Source organism: Kogia breviceps, chromosome X, assembly GCF_026419965.1.
Source record: "Kogia breviceps isolate mKogBre1 chromosome X, mKogBre1 haplotype 1, whole genome shotgun sequence".
NCBI classification, from domain to species: Eukaryota; Metazoa; Chordata; class Mammalia; order Artiodactyla; family Physeteridae; genus Kogia; species Kogia breviceps.
Window position 1 is genome coordinate 5,597,544 of NC_081330.1, and position 9,076 is coordinate 5,606,619.

Sequence of the window (9,076 nt, forward strand, 5' to 3'; positions counted from 1 at the left end):
TGTTCATGTGTTTCAATTAAATATATTTTGGGGGACTTCCCTGATGGTCCAGTAGTAAAGAATCTGCTTTCCAATGCAGGGGATGCAGGTTCGATCCCTGCTTGAAGAACTAAGATACCACATGCCGCGAGGCAACTAAGCCCGCGCGCCACAACTACTGAGCCCACATGCCTCGAAGAGAGAGCCTGTGTGCTGCAAACTACAGAGCCCACGCACCCTGGAGCCCATGCGCCAACTAGAGAGAAGCCCGTGAGCCACAACAAAGAGTCCGTGCCGCAACAAAAGATCCCGTGTGCCTCAACGAAGACCCCACATGCCGCAACCAAGACCTTACGCAGTGCTTGCTTCGGCAGCACATATACTAAAAACTGGAACAATACAGAGAAGATTAGCATGGCCCCTGCGCAAAGATGACACGCAAATTCGTGAAGCATTCCATGTTTTTTATGACCACCTAGAGGGGTGGGATAAGGAAGGAGGGAGGGAGACGCAAGAGGGAGGGGATATGGGGATATATGTATATGTACATATGATTCACTTTTATAAAGCAGAAACTAACACACCATTGTAAAGGAATTATACTCCAATAAAGATGTTAAAAAAAAAAAAGGGACTTCCCTGGTGGCGCAGCGGTTAAGAATCCACCTGCCAGTGCAGGGGACACGGGTTGGAGCCCTGGTCCGGGAAGATCCCACATGCCGTGGAGCAACTAAGCCCGTGAACCACAACTACTGAGCCTGCGTGCTGCAGCTACTGAAGCCCACGTGCCTAGAGCCCTTGCTCTGCAACAAGAGAAGCCACCGCAGTGAGAAGCCCACGCACCACAACGAAGAGTAGCCCCCGCTCGCCACAACTAGAGAAAGCCCACGCACAGCAACGAAGATCCAATGCAGCCAAAATAAATAAATAAATTTATTTAAGAAAACAAAGACCTGACGCAGACAAAAAAATAAAGAAAATAAAGAAATTAAATAAATAAATTTTTTTTTAAGTGATAGCATTTTTTAAAAACGTATTTTCCTTGTCAAGGCCAAGACAGTCTAAGTTCAGACCCCTGCTCTGCAACACACTTGCTATGGGACTTTGGGCAAGTTAATTAATCCCTGCAAAATCTGTAAAATAATAATAATAATATTGTGTCCCTCAGAGGGTTTTTGTGAGGATTAAGTGAGATGAGTGCAAAGTGCCTACCACTCATATATAATAGCTATTATTGCTCCAAAGCAACGTATTCCAACTCTGGCACATGATTCCCATGGAATCAATTTCTAGAAATAATACCTGGATTTGAACTAACTGTTGAAAAATTCACATCATTAGAAGCCAGGACTTGGAGGTTAAGATCTCTCCGCGTCTACACACTACCTCTTTATTATCAAGAGCACTTTTATCCGTTCCTCTGCTGATGGACATCTAGGTTGTTTCCACATCTTGGCTACTATGAACAGTCAGTGCTACAATGAACACGGGAGTACTAATATTGCTTCGAGATTTTCAATTCTTTTGGATAAATGCCTAGAAGTGGGAATGCTAGATCATATGGTAGTTCTGTTTTTAATTTTTTGAGAAACCTCCACACTGTTTTCCATAGCAGCTGCACCATTTTGCATTCCCTCCCAACAGCGCAAGTATTCCAGTTTCTCCACATCCATTATCAAAACTTATCAGCTTTGATTTTTTCTGACAACGGAACATTATTCACCCTTGAAAAAGAAGGAAATTCTGCAATATGCAACAACATGGATGAACCTTGAGGACATCATGCTAAGTGAAATAAGCCAGTCACAGAAAGACAAATATGGCATAATTTTCCTTATATGAGGTATCAAAATAGTCAAATTCATAGAATCAAAGCATAGAATAGTAGGGCTTTCCTGGTGGCACAGTGGTTAAGAATCCTCCTGCCAAAGCAGGGGACACGGGTTCGAGCCCTGCTCCAGGAAGATCCCACATGCCATGGAACAACTAAGCCCATGCACCACAACTACTGAGTCCACGTGCCACAACTACCGAAGCCCGTGCGCCTAGAGCCCGTGCTCCGCAACAAGAGAAGCCACTGCAATGAGAAGCCCATGCACCACAATGAAGAGTAGCCCTGGCTCAACGCAACTAGAGAAAGCCCATGTGCAGCAACAAAGGCCCAATGCAACCAAAAATAAATAAAATAAATTTTTTTAAAAAAGCATAGAATGGTAGTTGCCAAGAAAGGGGGAAGTTATTAATCAGTGGGCATAAAGTCTCAAGGAAAATGAATTAGTTATAAATAAAATGTTAAACATGATTTAATTTTAAAGTATAATAAATCACTTTTATTGAAGGCACCTCACCCCCTCCTAGGTATTCTCTCAAATGATCAGTTGATAATGTATCTGCTGTCTGAGATAATGGTCTATTGAGATAGACATGGATAAGTCACTGTAGTCCCCAAACAAATTTTGCCAAGAAAATAACATCTAGGGACTTCCCTGGTGGCATAGTGTATAAGATTCTCCATGCTCCCAATGCAGGGGGCCCAGGTTCAATCCCTGGTCAGGGAACTAGATCCCACATGCTGCAACTAAGCATATGCCATAACTGAGATTTCTCATGCCACAACTAAGGAGCCTGCCTGCCACAACTAAGAAGCCCGCCTGCCACTACTAAGGAGCCCACGTGCTGCAAGTAAGCAGCTGGCGAGCTGCAACTAAGGAGGCTGCCTGCCGCAACTAAGACCCGGTGCAACCAAATAAATAAACAAATAAATATTTTTAGCAAGAAAGAAAATGACATCCAGTGAGTCCAAAGACCTGGGATACACCACATAAAACAGACTTTCACTGCTCCCTCTCACTTTCCCCGGGGTTACTCTACACTCAGTCATCCTGACCCACCTTTCAGTGTTCTCCCTTGCCACTGGGTCTTCTCACATACACACACACACAAACACATACATACAGAGAGAGAGGGGACCAGCATACAACAGTCATTAAGAAAATACCTCCTTGGTGAATAAATGAAGGAAGTGGAGTTGTTCTGATTATATTGGGATAGAGGGTGTCCCCAGAGTCTCCTCTGTGATGGTTCTGAGAAGTCTCTCAAGAGCACAATTGGATAACCACCAGATTAGAAGTTCCCTATGATCATTCCCTTATCTACCAGACTGTGATCCTACAATGGATTTTTTAAAGGGAAGAGGAAAAAGCAAAGTACTAATACTGGATATCAGCAAAGAAATCAGTGTATTTTGTCTCAGAGTCATTTTCATCCATTTACATTTCCCCAGGAGAGAAAGAGAATATATGACTGGCCATGACAGGGGTGTGAGGGATGCATGTTGACCCCAGGACCCATCCTCTTTTCACTTTTATCATGCACATTCCATTAGTGGCTTGCACTGTATGAAGTGAGAGGATATTCCAATGCCATGGCCCCTGCTTGGTCCCCCAACTTATATCTGCCCATGGCCATGCCTCTGCCCACGCCCTGTTACTCGCCATCACATATCTAATCAGTGCCTATTTGAAGATCAAGGGAAAAAACTTACGGATGTGCAGAAGATTTTCAAGGGATCAGACTTGAGAGCATGAAATCCTTACCAGTTTAACCCCAGCCAAGAGATAATTCTCTCTCTGGACATTCAAAAAGACACCTAGAGCCAACCAGATTGGTTACTAAGTGGATGCAGCCTGGCAAGAGGTTTGCATGGTGGAAAAAAATGTGTTTTCATTTGTGTTTCAGTCTCCAGGACTGCTTTAGTAGCTGAAGATCAGAAACTGAAAGTGGACAGGCAGGCATTATCTGCATTGAACTTTTTACAACTGTGAATGCTGGAAAGGGCAAAATCACATAGTGCAAGCCGGGGTCTTAAATATAATGCCTTTACATCCAGACATCTCTCCCCTGAGAATTCCTTAGGGCCAGTGCTGAAAAATGCTCGTGCTTTTTATAGTAATCTTCCTGGCTGCCCTCAAGAGCGTTTTATAAAGTGTTTCATATGTACTAGAAATCAGAAGAGTTATAAGTGGGATTCTGAGTGCAATGGTTAGAGACATTAAAAGCAATGATCCCTCCATTAAAAGGCCTCACTCCATGAGTATGACCTGTCTACCCTGCCATCTAGGTTAGGTTCCAAAAGCAGGAGTATTCTCAGCAATATATGGCTTTAATCTTCCAGGCACCTGGTGTATTCCAGCTAAGAGAAAATACCATCTCTTGCTCTGATCCTCTTTTGAGATAGATGTTAATGTAATACTGGGTTTCCCTCATTACATAACATTTATTCATCAGCTACTATTTTTCCTTTTCTCCACTTGTACCCAAACTTTTCCACCTTTGGAAGAGACATTAGGTTTGGCCACTGTGCTGGCAACAACAATAGTCTAGCAAGTAATAGCAATAACAAGCAATAGTAGGCAGCAATACTAGTCTAGAAAGTTCCTCCCTGCCCAGTCCACTCCTGTTCACATAAAGTAACGTTACATAGGTTACATAGGTGCAACTAGCGGGCTATTTTTACCACCAGGCAATATAGCTGAATTCACTGTTAGCCCCAATTTGGCACTTGGGGTGAAGGCACATCCTGCTCCATCAGGCCTTTAGGAATTGCGACATAAAGGTTAAAAACACATATATTGCTGAGACCACTCCTGCTTTTGGAACCTGACCAGAGCAAATAGAAACCTGCAAACCTGAGTGGCCTCGCCCTGGGAGACATTTTCATAAGATGTGATGATGGACTGGATGGTCATTAATGACTGAATGAGAGTCTAGTAATGTGTCAGTATCATTTGACTTTTATGATTGTCTTGCGGTAAGGGATCCTAAATTTCTTGCTGAGGAATCATCCCTGCTTCCAGACCTTGTAGTTGCAGCCCTGGTTCTATGACAATTGTGCCAAGCAGGGAAAAAAGAAAAAGTTGGGGTGATACAGGGAAGAAAGTACACCAGGACCTTCCTCACCCCCTTCCCCAGATCCACCAGAAAAACAGAATGTATCCAGCGGGGACAGTTCTGTAGCCCCACTCATATTCACGTTGAGTGTGAGCACATACTCATGAAGGGGTGTAACCCAGCCCTTCATGCCTTTATTTCTCCCCCACTTCAGACAACCAATGTTTCAACTACCCGTTCCAATTCTCACCAAACTACTACTCTGAGGAGATCTCTCTGCCCATTGCTGGAAATTATCAGCTGTAATAATACAGCCGATATTATTTCTGTATTCAGACCAGATTGGCTGTCTGAAGAAATGACGCTCAACTGTCCCAAATTGGCGCAATATCTTCTGTTCTGGTTCTTTTATGGCCCTCACAGCATCTGCATCTACCCACCAGGTAAGCAAAGCCCAGTCTAGGGTCAGTGTCTATTCCTGTCGGGACCACTTGCAGCCCCCAGGGCTACCAGCATCAGTCTGACCTGCCAACTATGCTCGGGGCCTTCCCCCCCAGGGAATCTGCCATAGAGTCATCTACATTCTCTGTCTCTTTTGCTGGCAGATAGAACTGCTCTTATTGGCATTTTGTGCCTCAAAGGGTGCAAGAGGAATATGTCTAGATTCAGCCCATCTCTGCATTGCTACAGACCCCCGATGGCCACTCGTTTCATGGACCCAAGTAGCTACCTTAAGTGAGCACACAGGGATATCTGCCTGTCAATTCCAATCACCTTCCTAAACTGGAAAGGGGTTCTTCTGATGGGCATCAACATGCCCTACTTAGATGCAACCCTCACATTTCCATAGGGCTGTGCCCCACACGGGCATCCGTTTAATAGGCCAGGTTTCCACTGCCCTCCTGCTTGACCACATGGACAGACCACTGGCCACTGCCCATGAATCAGTAAAGAGCCAAACGTAAAAGTGGGCTATTACCACTGTTCAATTCTTCCATCACTGCTGGGGAAACAGCAGGCAATTCAGCCCACTGAGCTGATCGATTTCTTTTCAACTTCTTCTACTGGAGTGGAGGCCTCCCAAACAGGGAGGTCCATTCACCTTGGAACTGCAGTCTACAAACCAAGCAACTCTTTGTCAAGAGTGATGATAGAATTCGGCAGCTTCTTCTGTAGTTCCAGAGTCAGTCCTGGGGGAATAGAGGCTCCGTGCTAGAGTGAGTATCTCCTCCTTGCGTTCCCCAGGCAGCATGATCCTGTATAAACAATCTCCATTTTATTATGAAACTCTTCTGGGCACTGCCATCCCCATTAGAGTGTTTCTCTAACATCACCCAAGACATTGTACTTCCGGTTTTAACATCATTTTATGCCCTTCCGTCATGGGGGTAGCTTTAATTAATAATGTCCAACAGCGAGGTAGTAAATGCCACTCCAATGGAAATTCTCTAGTCCAAAGTCCCAGCACCTGTCACTCGGAGGCACTCATAGGTTTGTGCCATGAGCTCCAGTCCATACTCCACACAGGGCTAGCACACAGAGAATTTGTTCCCACCAGCACTCCAGCTTCCATGCTACACTGTGTGGGTTCTGGCAATCTTACTGGTTCCCATTTAGCATGTCCAATTAATATTGCTTGGAAGGGTGGACTCATATGCCTTCTGCTTTGCAATATTAGGTAAGGGAAGTGTTCCCCAGTCAGATACAATGTCCATGCCCATAATACAATCAGGTAAAAGAGACACAACCACTTCACATAAAGGCCATTCAAACATGCCAATTCTCCTACAAACGTTCACTTTAATTCCATCAACCAATATGTTCCTAACTGTAGCCTCTGTTAGGACTTCCTGAACAGGTTTGGGTTTTACAATACCGGGTAGGGAAAGTGTTCCCCAGCCAGACGTGACATCTATTCCTATAAAATATTCAGGTAAAGTTGACACAACTTCTGTACATAATACCTGCTTAAACATTCCAACTTTCATAATCCTATTTACTCTTATACTTTTACATTCTCTCCATCAAATTGTAGCCTGAGTCAGGGCTTCATCAATGGGTTTTGGTACCACAGTTGTTGGAAGCTTCTCTTCTCCACCCCGACCATTATTTGACCTGCCCTTGTGCAAAAGGCTTTGGGTCCCCAGGGAGGGTGTTACAGCAAAGTCTCCCTGCCTGATGCACACAGAAGCCAATAGTGTGCCACGGGCTTTTGAGAAAAGAAAAAGCTTGATTGCAAGGTCCACTGGTAAGGAGACAGGAAGCAGGGCTCAAAGCTGTCTCCCTAATCTGGAGTTCGGTTAGGTGAGGATGGGTGGGTATGCAGAAGCGCTGGCGGGGCAAGTTTTGATTGGAGGGCTTTGGAACGTGGCCATTAATGGTAAGGTATGGTTAAAGGGGGCTTCAGCACCGGATCTTCCTGGACAAGGGACCCTTTGCTTCTGAAAGGGTTTGAAAGGGTTCCGATGTTCAGGTTCTGGTCATGTCCTGGTCCTTTGGTTCGTGGGTTGGGGGCTGGGGGGTCCTTTGGTTCCGGGTGTGACCTGAGGTCAAAATTTTCTCCTCTGTGCATGCTCTGGCTGCATGACTCACGGTTCTGTTCTGTTGTCTCTGAAAAACAACTCAGTATCTTGCTAGAAACAGGATAGGGCCAACTGGGGCTAGTTCTGAGACTATAAGGGGTCGGTCGAGACAAAGGACCCCAGGCCCTTTTGTCGTTCTTCAGCCAAACCGCTGCCCAAAGCAACTGCTAGTCAGGTTTCTTCTTGTAATTTTTGCCTTCCAGCTTTTAAAATTTCTCCAAACACGGGTAAATAGAGCGAGCTTGTTGGGGCCCTTTAATGTTGGGGGACCAGCAGGGTTTCCCTTTGCCCAACGTTTGTTTTAACCCCATCAATGTTCATTGTTTTCATCCCATTTCGCAATAACCATCTAAAAATGTCCATCCTGCTGGGACAAGTCCTGTGATTCTCCCCTTTCTGATTTCCTCTTTGTTCCGCCCCTTTCAGTATTTGCTTTCTTTTTTTTTTTTTTTTTGCGGTACGCGGGCCTCTCCCGTTGCGGAGCACAGGCTCCGGACGCGCAGGCTCAGCGGCCATGGCCCACGGGCCCAGGCGCTCCACGGCATGCGGGATCTTCCCGGACTGGGGCACGAACCTGCGTCCCCTGTGTCGGCAGGCGGACTCCCAACCACTGCGCCACCAGCGAAGCCCACTATTTGCTTTTTTCACCTTATTTCTAAACAATCTTTTAAAAGTTTCCACCTGGTTGGGAAGAGTCCCTTGACTGTCCCCAGGCCTCTTCCCATTCTCTTGTTAATTCAGCTAATGTTTTTATTAGCATCTGTAAGACCCATAAGGGGAAGCTGAGATGGCAAATTTGATAAATCCTCCAGAACTGTTTTTCGATTTTGCAGCAATAAGGTTATATGGGGTGCCCATGTGAAGGGGGGCCCCCGAGAGACACAACATTTACCATGACCTGGGTAAAAGGCATATTCAGTGGGTGAATATCCTGGTCATCAAAATAACCCAGTCCTACATGGCTTGTATACGAAGCATATCAGCTGCTTTATTTGGGGAATTCCACTTGGCATTCATAGAGGGTGACTGTCCCCCTTGTCAGGGTGAACAGACCTGAGAGTGGCTTTTATCCAGTCCACCACGCTGGCTGTTCCCCTGGGAATAATCCACTTTGTGTCTGGATCATGTATGGTGTCAAAACCCAAAGTCTGCATACTAAATCAAGCAAAGCAGAAAGATGAGTTTCTTGCAAGGCTTTTGACCAGCAAGTCAGAAAACTCAAGGCTACAAGAGCAATGAGTTCTGAGTTGCTCACAGACTAAGGGATTTTTATGGGGTAAATGCTTAAGTTATTTGGCTTTTTCGGCTGATTGGTTGCCTAGTGATCTTCTTCCCTATTTGGATCAGGATAGCTGAGTCAGAGGAACAAGGAAGTCCAGAGATGACAGGAACAGAATTGGCTTTGGGGGATTGGCTGGTGTCCTATACTCTTCTGAGAAGAGCTGTCAATTCCTGCAAGGTTAGGTTAAGTTTCCTTTACGTGCCTGCATTGACTGTCTCCATTTTGTCCTTGACATAAGTGACTCCATTTTAGTTTGGTTCTACAGTAGCCATCTGTGACTGTTCCATAGTGACCTGTGACCTCCTGTGTCAACCCAAATTTGCTCTGTAGCATTCAAAACCAA

The 9,076-nt window shown here is 45.2% G+C and overlaps 1 non-coding gene across 1 annotated transcript; it reads left to right on the top strand.

Moving 5' to 3' along the window:
• Positions 1-337: 337 nt before the first annotated feature.
• Positions 338-445, top strand: LOC131749114 (U6 spliceosomal RNA). The gene has a single exon (XR_009333222.1). It is a non-coding gene; the product is annotated as a U6 spliceosomal RNA (small nuclear RNA).
• The last annotated feature ends 8,631 nt before the right edge of the window (positions 446-9,076 follow it).